The sequence below is a fragment of the Chrysemys picta genome, chromosome 1 (genome assembly GCF_011386835.1).
Source record: "Chrysemys picta bellii isolate R12L10 chromosome 1, ASM1138683v2, whole genome shotgun sequence".
Taxonomy (NCBI): domain Eukaryota; kingdom Metazoa; phylum Chordata; order Testudines; family Emydidae; genus Chrysemys; species Chrysemys picta.
The window spans coordinates 119351775-119366197 of NC_088791.1; the positions used below are offsets into that span (position 1 = coordinate 119351775).

General features: G+C 41.0%; 1 protein-coding gene across 8 annotated transcripts in view; it reads left to right on the forward strand.

Annotated features, from left to right (window-relative positions):
• Positions 1-9472: 9472 nt before the first annotated feature.
• The window catches only part of SOX5 (SRY-box transcription factor 5), an 807001-nt gene continuing 802050 nt past the window's right edge, over positions 9473-14423 (forward strand). For 3 of the 8 annotated variants that reach the window (XM_065568307.1, XM_065568362.1, XM_065568310.1), the window contains exon 1: positions 10305-10762. The gene's annotated coding sequence lies outside the window, so the exon portion shown is untranslated. Of the gene's footprint in view, positions 9644-9678; positions 10109-10285; positions 10763-14423 lie in introns of those variants that run through there. The other 5 variants (XM_065568274.1, XM_008165609.4, XM_065568279.1 and 2 more) reach the window with 4 other exon arrangements.

Here is a 14423-nt window from a genome sequence, read left to right on the forward strand (position 1 = left end):
ACTTTTCACCTACTAGATTTTTTTTCTGTGGCTAGAGTGCCAGTGTGTTAATACTAGCTCAAGATTTATAGACACCAGCTATGCTTCCTACTCAAGGGATGAGTGGAATGGAGTTTGGTTTCTTTGCTCACCTAGACACTACAGAATTTGTACTGTGTATAAAAATGTATATTGTAGGCCTTTGTTTTTTTTCCAGAATTTTCTAAGCTTTCAGTTAGAATCAATCACTGCAGTATCCCCACAGCCTCTGTATGTCCTCTTAGTCTAAGCCAATTGTATTAGAATCTTTGTCATTCAAATCATTCCTCATTAATAATAATTTTTAACAAATCTTCTCTAGTTCCTGTCCTGGTTTCTTACCTATGGCCCATCCTTTTTTCTTAGGCTGTTCTGCACTATGACCTAACTGATGACAGAGGATGTGTAAACCTCAAACTTCTCTACACTGGAACACTGCCAAGGGACTTGACCATTCTTCCAACAACTGCTGTGCCAGCCCCTGGAATTTAGTTATGCTGGACCTTCTCCACCCCCTTCCTGTAGCATAATATTACAACACAGACAATTGCTTCAGACCCAGGAAAAAGAAAATAGGCCATTAAAGCAAAGGAATAATAGACTCTGTTCAAGAGATGTTCCCAGCTCACCTATACCTTGCAGACATACGTAGGCTAAATTTACAGTCAAGCCTAAAGTTTAGAATGTATGAGAGGATACTGGTGGAGGAGTGGTTGCTCTCTCTGAAAACATTTGCAGTTTATTATGAAAACTGGGGAGGAGAGTCCACAGATGACACAGAAAACTTTTTTTTTTAATTGTAAATCTGGTAGCACCAATTTCTGAGTTTATACATAGCAGGTAGCAAGATCAGTCACAGATAATATACTTTTTTTTTTTTTTTTTTAACTTGGGTAGCTGAAGTCGGGCTCCTAAGATCATATTCACATGCTCAAATAAGTGTTACTGAGTTCAAGGGACAGCTGCTAGGTTCTCAGCACTTTTGAAAAATCAGGTCACTTATTTGACAATCTTGGCATATATTTTTCACAAATGTACACTAAAAATACTAAAGTTATCTGTGAAGGAGTGCTTATGCATTTTATACAAAGATTTAGATTCATTGACTTAACTGGTTACTATTTGATTTTCTGCATTGGCCAACGTTTTTCAATATGTAAAACTGGAAAACTTATTTTCACATAATGCATCATATAACTAGATAGAAGACAGAATTAGAAGTGGTGTGTGCATGTGTCTTACAGGTGAGGCTGATAGCACCATCTATTCTTAAGGGTGCAAGTATCATGATATAATGCTGTAAAATAATCATATGGGTGATCTGGATTTTCTAGTGTGCAATAGCATTTAAGTGTCAACTAACTTGTGACACCAATTACATGCTATCTTACATCCTTATGAAATATTACTATTTGAATATGGTTTTGTGATATGATATAACTTTAAGTGTTTTTCTTACATAGTTGTTATAATTATTTCTTATGGCATGTGTTACTTCCTGTTTCACCACCAGTCAAATAGTATTACTGAAATTTTAAGGAGGCCTGGATAACTGTATGACTATTGATACATTTTTGACTAGGCAAGCTAAGATAAAAGGAATCAAAGCTCATTTTCAAGATACAGCCTGATTCCCACATGAGTTGGAAAGGAATCCCCACAGTATTGCACACGTAGCTAGGTTAAATTTGGAGCATCCAACTGTGAGCTGAAGTACCTGAAGCACCAACGGGCAGATCCAGTATGGTAAATCCTTGGAGCCTGATTCTCCACTTTCTCACCCCTTGTGTAGTCGTTCGTATTGTACAACCATAGTGCAAAATTCTAGCAATTCAAAATACAGCCTTTTGCACCCATTTTGTCCCCACTTTGAGCAATTGTAAATGACTGAACAAAGGGTTAGGCAGTGGAGAATCAGTGTTTCCGTTTCTAACAAGTTTATTTGTATGGAACATTTTCTTTTGTTGATGTAACCAAAATTTTAAAAAGTATATGTGTGTGGGCCTGATTATACTGATAAATATTTTTATAATTTAAATTGCTGTAGGGCACCCTACAAATAACAATATGCAAGTATTGAGAAAAGTCCAAACCAAAATCTAATATGCAAAGAAGAGATCCAGCCCTTTCCCTAGAAATCTAGATACCACTGGTAGGCTCAGTTTAAAGTAATAGTTTTTCTCAAACCCAGCAATTATTTTGGAAAAGGATATCCACAACCAATTTTAAATCAGTGACTTTTATCATGATTGCCCTGTTGCAATGAGATATGTTTTTATTTGTATGTAAACTTACTCCCCTCTTTGTGTTTATGATAGCAATTTAGAACTGACATTAGAACTTGTGTGGCCCTATGAAAGATAAGACTGAAAGAAAACGGCTTTTCATGAAAAGAAGTGCTTTACTTCAAATGGTATGCCTTCTTATCATTTTCAAACTGAGATTACAGGTTAACAGCAAATTTAGCTAAAATGCAGAATATCTTTTGCTTTGCATTTGATTTGTTTGGTTCTCTGATTTTTTTTTTTTTTTTGGTTATTGTTCAGTATATTGCACAATGCTTGAATGCTGGTATGTTAGGCATGCTACAAATGTGTTATATACTCTTTAAAAAAATCAACCATGTAAATTCTTTATCTTTGTGCAGTTCTGCTTTCACATTGCCGCACCTTCATATTGAAACTTTGGTCCCTTGATACAAAGGTGGATTTATATCCAGAATGAGAAACTGTTCCAGTAATGAAGGGCAATGGAGTCATATTTTCAGTAATTTACAAGATCCTTCCTTTCCCCCCCTCCCCCCTTTTGTTTTAAAGGGACACTGTGGAGATGACTAATCATTTAAAAAAAAAAGCATATAAAATTCCTTCACTTATGTTACTGATAACTAGGGCCCTACCAAATTTACTGTCTCTTTTGGTCAATTTCATGGTCATAGGATTTTTAAAATAGTAAATTTCATGATTTCAGCTATTTAAATCTGAAATGTCAGTGTTGTAATTGTCGAGGTCATGACCCAAAAAGGAGTTTTGGAGTGGTGGTGGGTTTGTGGTACTGCTACCCTTACTTCTGCGCTGCTGCTAGCGGCGGTGCTGCCTTCAAAGCTGGGAAGCTGGAGAGTGGTGGCTGCTGGCCAGGAGCCCAGCACTGAAGGGGGAGCCACCACCAGCATCAGTGCAGAAGTAAGGATGGCATGGTGTTATATTGCCATCCTTACTTCTGTGCTGCTGCCTGCAGAGCTGGGCCCTCAGTCAGCAGCTGCCACTCACTGGCCCCATAGCTCTGAAGGCAGCAGCACAGAAGTAAGGGTGGCATGGTATGGTATTGCCAACCTTACTTCTGTGCTACTGCTGCCAGGACGCTGCCTTCAGAGTTGGGCACCCGGCCAACAGCCGTCACTCTCCGGCTGCCCAGCTCTGAAGGCAGTGCACAAGTAAGGGTGGCAATTCTGTGACCCCTAAAAATAACCTTGTGACAACCCCCCCCCCCCGCAAATCCCTTTTGGGTCAGGACCCCCAATTTGAGAAACGCTGGCCGTCCCTGTGAAAACTGTACCATATAGGGTAAAAGCGCACAGAAGCCAGAGTTCACGGCCAGTGACCTGGTGTTCATTACCATGAAGTTGGTAGGCCCTACTGAACACATTGAGCACTCAATCCTGCCAGTGCTTACACGAGAAGACTTACATTTTCAAAAGTGGCTAATGATTTTGGGTGTCTCCATTTTTTTTAATGCCCAATCTAAGTTGATTTAAAGGGGCCTGATTTTCAAAAATGATGAGCCTTTTCTCTGTGAAAACCAACTCCCCTTAAACTCCCCTATATTGGACAGCCAAAATCACAAGTCACTTTTGAAACTTTAGTCCAGGGGTCAGCAACCTTTCAGAAATGGTGTGTCGTGTCTTCATTTATTCACTCTGATTTAAGGTTTCGCATGCCAGTAATACATTTTAACATTTTTAGGAGGTCTCTTTCTATAAGTCTATAATATATAACTAAACTATTGTTGTATGTAAAGTAAATAAGGTTTTTAAAATGTTTAAGAAGCTTCATTTAAAATTAAATTAAAATGCAAAGCCCCCCGGACTGGTGGCCAGGACCCGGGCAGTGTGAGTGCCACTGAAAATCAGCTTGGGTGCCACCTTTGGCACGTGTGCCATAGGTTGCCTACCCCTGCTTTAGGCTGTCGTCCTTACTTGAAATCAAGAGATCTACTTAACTAAACACCAACTCACTAGACCCTGATCCTGCAAATGCCTCCACTGTACCACCAACACCAGGTGGGGATATTGATCAGACTGTTAGTGGGATAGGCAGCCAAGAGAGAAGGGAGGGGAGAGCACATGCCTGATAATGAAGGGCTGAGCCCTTCATCCTGCACAGACTCTTCACCTGTCATTGGACAGACAGCAGAAGCTAGGTACTGATTCACCCTGTGCTCTCCCCTCAGTAATTTACATCTCTTTCTTTCCAGGCTTTTGGGGTATCTGACCCCTTTCGCTGCCCTACCCTCCCTTCCTGTAAATCATGATAGGAACTGTGTTTTTAGGATGCTGCAGGTCTGACTGCTTGCCTATTTGGGGATCAGGAAGGAATTTTTCCTCCTGGGTCAAAATTGGCAGAGGTTGGTGATTTTTTGTGTGTGCCCTCCTCAGTGTCCTAGAGGCACAGTTGGGTTCTGCAAAGAGAAGCTGTTGAAAATGTAGTATTTTGGAATTTTAGTTCGTTGCAACTTGCAACCAGTATCCAGTTTGGGAAAAGGCTTACCGGGCTTTTAACCCCTACTACAATCTAACCCCTCGGAAGTGAGAGGGCATGAGGAATTGAGCCCTACGGGTAGGATGAGGAGGGTTGATCCCAAGTTATGAGTTATATGGTGTAAGCTCTGTAACCACCCACTGCCATGAATGAAATGCCTGGTATGTTAAATATGGGGGGGGGGGTATATTAAGTTAACTGCTGAAATCCATCCACATGTCTTTCTTCATTCATCTGTGTATCCTGATCACTGATGCACTTGCTTAACTTTATGCATATCAGTACTCTTATTGAAATCAATGTCGTTACTCCTGGTAGTAAAGTTAAGCACGGTGTGTGAATAGATTGGGGCCTCCGCTGGTTGCAGGATGTTGGGCCTCACTAAATTATTAAAACTGAAGGTTTTTAAAATTGAACTTATCACCGGTTAGAATATTTACTTTCCTTTTCACTGTGCGTGAGCAAATCAGAGTAGACAGCTTTGCTTTTGGTTTTAGTTAGCTAATTTTAAAAAAAAAATTCTTGCACCTATGGGGGAAATGTTGAAACTATGATCTCTTCTCTACCCAAATCCTGAAAAGAAAAAAAAAAATCTTTGCATTGATAATTTTTTTAAATTAACATTTCTGTTTCTCCTCCTTGGGTTTTGTTTCCATCTCCCCACCCCAAACACACACACAGTTTACTGTATTTAACAAAACCTAAATTGGTAACTAAACTAAATTAAGTCTCCTTTTTCGGTTTTCTACTGCAATTCATTTTATCTCATGGTTATTTTGTCCGAGGGCGAGCATCAAAAGAGAAACTGCATGGATAAACGGAGTGTCCTATACAAGGGACAAACAATAGCATCATTTAATGAATCAGGATCTTCAGTATGGCTTTATTTAGAGAACTACTCAGAAGTCTGCTAGACATATTGTAGCTAGGAGTCTGTATTGGCTGTTGTGGAGGGGGATGGGATAGGATAGGGTCTGCACAAAGGCAGATTGTTCTATTGTAAGTTAAGGTTTTTTCTTTTCACAGGAATCTCTGTAAATAATGGGATAATTTTAAGGTGGAGAAGAGGGTAAAGGCTCGGTACATAAAGGCAAGGATGACAACACGACAGTCTGAGAATAGGTAGGGCTGTTCTGTTAACTAGGTAACTCTCACACAGTCGTCTGAATGCTGATGGACTCTGATAACAATAACGAGGCCTGTAAACTTTCAGTCAGTGTCTTGCATTTGATATGACTTTAAGGTTTTAACAGTGGTGTAAGCTTCACAGGCATGTAGAAGATGCCATTTTAGAGTACCTGGGCCTGATTCTCCATTGCAATCAAAGTAAGTATAAAACACTACCGTTATCAGACTTATAGCATGTCTCACCCACTCTGGTTTAGGTAGAAATAGTGGTATGAAGTATTAGAGAACACAACTCGCTTATTGTTAAGGGAAAGCATATTGGTAGCTAATTTGCATGCATGGCCACCCTTTAGTAAAGTGTGTGTTTTGTCTCCATGGCCCCAATTCTGCAAAGAGAAGCACACAGGCTGCTGAAGTCGATGGGGCTCTATGAAGGCACAGAGGTGTGCCCACATGTTTCTCCTTGCAGAAACAGGGCTAAAAGGTGGCTCTCATATTTAACCCTCCTATTTCTAGGCTTTGGGCATTTGAATGAAATAGGGCTTGTGTTTAAAATGGCTCTGCTGGAAAAAAAATGGCTAGAGATAGGTTGAAATCTTTTATCCAAAGACCCTAAATGTAAGTGATTTGAATAAAACAGAACCCACATCCAAAGCACCCCTCCTTTGGGTTTGGAAAACTGAAATCTAATTAAGTTTTGCAAATGCAATATTAAGAACAAAACCTGGTACCCTTGGCCTCTCTCTACTGTTTTTCCAACCTTCAGTAATGGCAAAATGAAAATGATCTTTGACACTTTTTGGGGGTGATCCAGTGAAGAAAGTTACTGAAAACCCTCTCCCAGCTGTACTAGCTAGCAAACACTACTATATATTCTAACATCAGATAGCTATAAACGTTTGGGAGGGGAGAGATATGAGGGCACAGCTTTATGTTCTAATGAGAAGCATTTTCCTGGCTGAACATTTTGATGGGACCCAGTGGGGGAATGGTAACATTTTGTTAAAAAGTAAAATAAAACAGTGACTATTCTCTCCCCCCCCCATAAAAGGCAGATAATTGGCATTTATAATGACCTTACCAGTTTTTAAAAACTGCTGGGAAATAGGGGTACAGAGGCTTGCAAGACAAAATGACCTCCTTATTTAAGAAAGGATCAAATATACCTGGCATCAGGCCAATGGGGCTTTTTACAATTTTCTATTGAACATCTTCGGACTATTGTACAAGTAGAAAAATACAGATCCTGGAGTATAATACAATCTTCACACCCCACTGTGCTTTTGATTTAAATAAAGTGCATCAGGATGCTCCATTTGGCTTTTTCTTCCCCCCCTCCCATCTTGGTCTTCACCACCCCACTTGCTTTCTTGCCTTGAACTGTTTGGAGGCTTAAGGGGTCTGCCCAGTCAGTCATTACCAGACAGGAAGAGCTGGTGCTTGTGGGAAATGTGGGAGGGGCTTATGAGGAGTTCTAAAAGGTCTGTGCGTTCATGCTAGACACATTTCAACCAGCCTAACAGGAAGAAGCCTGACCAAGAGCTCATTACTCATGCCTTTAGCTATGCAAATAACTGATTGTTTTGGTTCACTGGCAATTCCAGAAGTATGGGGGGGAATTGTTTCAGGCTGACCTGAATTTTTTTTTTTAATTTTTGGCAAATCAAAAAGTTGAAACAGTTTATTTTGGGTTGAATTAAATGTTTTATTCAACCTGATATGAAATGCTTTGTTTCCATTTTGAGCATTTTATATTTAGCAAAAAATATTAAATAAAATTGAAGTAAACTTTGAAACAAGTAATTTTGAACTGAAAAACTAAACTGGTTTTAATAATGCTGTAAACAAAGTTTTTTGACTTTCTGGGAAAAAAAAAAAACAAGACTACCTAATCGTTTTGGAAAAATTGGCTCAAATTCACAAAACATTTCTGTGTTGCTGAATTTGCTTTTTTTTTTTTTTTGCCACATAAAAGGGGAGGGGGGAAGAAGTTTGGCAGAAAAACCTTGTTCAGCTCCACTTAATGATGTTTGATTACAACTAATGTGCAGGCTTCTGTGACTAGGTCCAATTCACCACTGCCTGGCACCATGTGTGGTTAATTAGCACCATTGCAAAGTGGGTGTAAAATGCTGCCATCCTGTTACGGAAAGAAGCATTTTACACCCATTTTGCAATAGTATAAATGACTGCACAAGATGCAGGGCAGCAGTCTTTTGCCCATATTTCTTCCTTCCCTATGCAAGATCTTATTGGGAATTATTGTCTTACAGGTACCAAGGAAGTGAAAAAAGAGGAATCTCTCTCTCGTCTCATAGATAGAAAGTACCGTCCTTTATTTTATTTTATTTATTTTTCCTCCCTCTTCCACAGAGAGTTGGAGGCATCAGTGAATCCACAGTTGTGGATATTATCCATGCAGTTAAAGGTTAGTGTCCTTTTGCATCACAGTAAAATCATTTTTGGGGGGGATACAGATTGAAAAAAATCACAAACTAATGCATCAAAGAAGACAAAAATGATTGTAATGCTTATGAACTCTATATGATGACTTTTAAAGTCCCTGGAAAAAGTAGTGAAATTGTTTGATTGGTCTGTTAATTATTGGACTGGGCCCAGTATCAAATATTTGTAGAAGATAAGACTTCTCTCTGTGGAGATGAATAATAACCAGACTTACTTTCCTTTAACAATTTGGCGCATAATACGTTCTTCGTTTTCCACTCTTTGCTTACAAATCAATCTAAAATCATGCTGAACCTGTTTATCCGGTTTATAAAAGCCTGTGGACAAAATAGTCACTTAAAAATAAGACTCTTGCAAGAGATTCCATAACATTCCCCTATCTAAAAAGTGCAAATGCTATTTTATTAATAAAGAAATCAGAGTGCCTCTCCCTCACCCCTGCAGCTCCAGGGTATAGAAGTAAAGATGACTTTTTTCCACCTGAATGCATTGTGAGCAGTGTGTGTATGCTGCATGTGACCAGGAAGTCTATTTGCCTACAAACTACTGTTTTATATGCAGTCAGAAAATGACTGTTAAGAAACAAAATCATGCAAACACGCACACGCTAACACCCCCCCCCCAAATCGCCTCTCCCCTCCCCCACCCTCAAGTTAAAAAAACAAACAAACAAACCCATACACCACCCTCCAACTTCATCTGTAGTCCTGCTGGTATTAAGAGTAAACAGTATGTGGTCATTGATCTCCTGTTGGTGGTGTTGCACTCTGGGAAATGCTGGGAATGCCTGGAGACATGGCTGCAGTCAATTGATGAGCTTTTGAAGAAAAATGACAGAAATAAGAAAGAGAGCATTCAAATCCAGGAGAGAGAGTGAGAGATTGTGGATCAAAGCTTTTATTCCTCCCCCCGACGAATAACCCATATCTCGTTCTGTGTAGTTTTAGTGAGAGGTAATAGTGAGTGGATCTCCCCCGTTCTTCCTTATTGTGTGTGATTGATTGAGATTGCTGTGTGGCCAAAAAACCAAAAACAAAACCACCCCCGCAGCTGTTTTAAGTAAATGAAAGTAAGATCGGCAGAGAGCGCTGGACCCAGCTAGTGGGCAAGCCTGTGTTAGAGTCTCAGCCCGTGTATGCTCGGTGCTTTACCTAAGGGCTGTCGGATGATGATGTAACTTTGTGTAGGACTTCTCCGAGTACCGGTGGAAAGCAGAGGGGCGTCTTTTCCCCCCGCCGTGCGGGAAAGCAGGAACTAAGCGATTAGCACGGACGGTGGGTGAGGATGACTCGGATGAGGGCTGTTTGTTTCAAACCCGCCACATTTTATAGAGTGTGTGACTGTGTTTCGGCTCCGATCCCCCGTCGCCTGTGCCTCTTGCACTGATTTCTCCTCCGCTTTGGAGAGTGGGGAAGGGAAGGGAACAATAAAAACACCCCAAACTACTTTCCTTTCCCTTTTTGTGAAATTAGCAGCTTCTAAAAATAGGGGATCTGTCCAGACAAGGCGCTTGAGGATTAAGAGAGGAAGCTAAAGGAAGAGACTCAAGAGGCTGGCTGCAGTGGCTTTTTCAGACTCTCTCTCTGTGTGTGTGTTGTGCGTTTGCACCGGTCTGTCAGTTGCATGCATTACAAGAGGTTCCTTTGGACACACAAACACAGGCACCCACACGATAACTCTCGGATGTTTATTCTTAGCAAATAGAGAGAGTGGAGCGGACTCTCCTGGAAGGGGACCAGGTAATCATTTCCCAGGCATCAGCAATCATTTCTGCATTGGGAAGAAGTTAACAAGGGGTGGGGGGATAATCACCCCTCCCCGTTTGCATATTTATAGTGTTCCTTTAAGTGGGGGACGGATTTGTTTTAATCCTTGCACGGTGTCAATAATCAGCATGTTATTTACAATCTAGACACTCAGCTGCAGCAGCAGAGACGAAAGCAAATTCCACTCTCTGTGTATTTGGCTGGACTGGGAGCGTTGGGGGGGGGCTCTTCAGGAAAGAGGTCAGGGTTTGTTTAGGAAAGATCAGAAGACAGCTGAAGTGAGAGAGGGACTCGCCACTTATTTTCCCCCACCCTTTCTCGCCCCTCCGGTTTTCCAGGGTGTCTGAGGTGGCTGGAGATTGCACAGAAAGCTTCTCCTCCCCCACTGTTGCCAGTCTCTCTCTCGCTCTCTTTTCCTTTTGTTATTTGCACTCGCATTGTGTTGTTTGTCTCTGAAGCCGCCTCATGACCAGCAAAGGGATTTCACCTCGTCCTTGAGAGAGAGACACAGAGAGAGCGCAAAGGGAAGAGATCAACTCCATATCCATCTCCGGTGCCCTCCCCTCTCCCCCCCCAACCCTGTATCACTTAGCATCCCACGCCAAGAGGAGACATTAAAGAGACCGGGTAGGTGCTCTCACAGAGCCGTTTTAACTTGGCTTGTTGCGGATAGTGGGAGGGGGGCAGATGTCCAGAGCAGCAGAGCTTTGCCTCAGGGGCTTGCTCTCCACTCAGCACTTGGTTTTCAGCTTCAGCTGGAGGGGCGAGGAGGGGGAATGTGATTCAATGCTGAATGGGGAGGGGGCAAAGGCGCTGGGGCTTAGAAGAAAGGGGCAAGTTTGGCTTAAGGAAGGGGGGCAGCTGCCTTTGGGGAGGGTGTGAAACTAAACGGGCAAACTCCCCCCCCCACTCCCTCAGTGAAAGGGGGTGAGTGGTGGGGTGTTTGAGGACGATCCGTCAGCACTGGTGGGATGTTTCCAGGGTCTTGCACACCTCCTAAAGTTCAGTGCAACTTGTCACGCCTTCCACCCCCCCTTCATTGATTGCATGGGGCTGCGGGGCCGGGTGGGGTTGTAGGGATGGGAACTCTCCTGGAGTGGCAAGAACATTGCTCATCCCACAGGATTCCGGAGGATCTCGCAGCAGACAGGAAGCTTTAAATTATTTTAATTGCCTCCTACTTTTTGTGTGTGTGTGAGTGTGAAGTGAAAACTGCAGCCCCGCTTTTAAGGGCTTGTGCCCTGAGAACTCCCCCTTGCACTGGGCTCAAACAACAGGAAGCAGGGAGAGTTAAACTCGTATTGGGTCTGGAAATGTTTGACTACGCTAGCTGCAGTTTGCAGAGTATCGATCCGCTGGGAGCAAGGCACATTCGCGTGGGGAGAGCAGCCTAAAGAGACTGGTTACATATTTCAGTAAGCATGTTCCTTACAGTTTGCAAACCTCATTGCTCCTTAAGAAATAGACTGACTCTGGTAAATGGATTAAATGTTCTTGGGTCAGTCATTTCAGCTTCTTTCCTACCAAAAAGAAAACCGATCAAAGAAAAACATGGTCTGTCAGTCAATGTACGCATATTGTTCTAATATTCCCCTTCCTCCAAATCTGGAGGTGGGAGTGAACTCTGCCAACTTTTTACAGAAATTTAAGGGACTTTATTTTAACCCAACTGTGATCCTAGAATAACTAGAGCAGTTTATCAAGAAGAACATGATCATTGTTCCCTGGGGACTGCATTCAGTCTCAACACTGTAGTGTGATCAAGGGCAGAACCAATAGAAATCGGTGGGATTTTGGGTAATAAGTGTGGGAATCTCCAAACGGACTGGGTCTGAGTGATTTGTTTCTCTTCTGCTCATAAATAATGACCTCAGGCATTTAAAAAAAAAAACAGCAGGCCAGTGAAATAGACACGCAGAAGATTTGTAGGCGTTCAACATTTCAGTTAAAAAAAAAAAGAGTTGTTCAGCAGGATTATAGGAGGGACGTCTGTGAACTAGTGTTCTTAAAGAGAGAGTATCAGAGGGGTAGCCGTGTTAGTCTGAATGAGGGTCCTGTGGCACCTTTAAACTAACAGAAGTATAGGGAGCATAAGCTTTCGTGGGTAAGAACCTCACTTCCAGATGTGAGGTTCTTACCCACGAAAGCTTATGCTCCCTATACTTCTGTTAGTCTTAAAGGTGCCACAGGACTCTCTGTTGCTTTTTAAAGAGAGACTGATCCCAAGTGTGTGTGTGTGTGTGCTGTTTATTAACTCTTGAGAAATTGAAGTTAGAATTGTCCTAAAATTAGGGAAAAAGTTTTTCATAAAGATGTATTTTGCTCTCTTTCAAAGAATTGAGCTTTAAGCTTGATTTCAGATAAAATAAAGGTATTGCATGCCAATTGTAGACCTTTGGAAGAAAGTTTCTTGGGTGTTTTTTCCTGATTTATCTATAACTTGCAGTAAGCAGCCTAGCTAAAATCAACTGCTAAGATTTAAATCAAATTCTTGTATACCAGGGATGTTTCTTAGTCTTTTGTTCAAAGTTCCTCTGTAAATTGTTGGTATTTTCTCTCCAGAAACCTACCTCATAAAGATCAGAGTACTATATCTGTTTTTTTTTAAATAGCCCCTAGTCCTTCCCAGTGGTAGAAAATTAATCTTTGTCTAAAAAGTAGATCCATTGTGTAAAATATGCAGTTTACAAATACTTAAATGGGACTGTAGGGGAGAGGTGAATGTGTTGTTTAGATATAGTAATATCCAAATGTTTGTCTTATAGAACTCTTCTGCTCTTAAAGAGAGAGGCTGACATGAATTTGTTGCATTTTGTGAATGCATAGTATGTATATGTCATGTCTTCATATTTTGAACATGAAAACCTGATAAACACGTGGCCATTATGCATGGAAGCCTTGCACCAGAGCTTTTTGTTGAACTTAAACTGTTTTGGTAGAGTGTTATACTATATGGAATATAAGACTTTAAAGCCACAATCATCTTTTGTAAGGAAATTAGCATTTGAGAGAGGTATTCACTATTTCAAGTTAACTCAGTTCAATTGTGCGTGCGTATAGCTGGTTTAGTCTAATATGAAGTTTTGTAAATGATGGAAGTGAGTATATGCTTTTGGAAAGGAAACTATAAACATATACATGTCCCCTATATACATTTGAGTTCATGTTAGGGAAACATGAATCTTATAGTGTCATGATCTTCTAGTGGTGGAGTAAGAGTTTTAGGTAGCTTAACATTTTTTCAGTCAAATAATTCTTCAGACAGTTTACTAATAAATGCTGAAATGGGAAGGGATATTTCTGAGCTCTGTACATTGAGAAACTATGCTAGTGTCCAATATACATACATATATGTATGTATTACTACATCTTTCTATTTTATTTTACTTGCCAGCCTCATTGAGGCTACATCTTCACTACGGGGGGGGGGGGTGTCGATTTAATATACGCAAATTCAGCTATGCGAATAGCGTAGCTGAATTCGACGTATCGCAGCCGACTTACCCCGCTGTAGGGACGGTGGCAAAATCGACCTCTGTGGCTTCCCGTCGACGGTGCTTACTCACACCTCCGCTGGTGGAGTAAGAGCGTCGATTCGGGGATCGATTGTCGCGTCCCAACGGGCCGCGATAAATCGATCCCCGAGAGGTCGATTTCTACCCGCCGATTCAGGCGGGTAGTGTAGACCCAGCCTTAGACTGGGCAGTAGCAATATAGTTAAGATGCCTGATGTGTTGTTCACATTGGATAGTTCCTTGACATTCAGGACTGTGGAAAAAGTAATTCTTCAGTTACGCATCCTAAAATGATAACATTATATTTCAAGTAAGTTTATAAGTAGCTTTAGCTAAATACCAGTATGTACTGCATAACAAGGAAAAGAGTAGCAATAAGTTTGATTTGATGCTAGTGATAGTATTATAATGCTGTATGTATATAGGAGCTTTGTTTCTGCCTTGTTACTCCTACCTACAATGATATAAACTTCTGTGATCTGGATTTTGAGAATGAACCAAAAAATAGAGCATTCAGTGGAACAAGTTTTCTAAAGTTTAGGAAAAATAAAACATTGCCAAAACACTGCAGTGGCGCTGTTGTAAACTGTAATGTTTTTGACCATTATAAGTAGATTGCTATTATAATAGAATTTTTCCAGTTAGCAATGAAGTATCTTTTCCTGACTTTTGCATATAAATAATCCTGTGTTCTTTGAACAGGCAAGGTGATACATCCATTGAATTCATTGAAAGCTTTGCCTGAAAAAAGACTACATAAATGGGCCCTATAC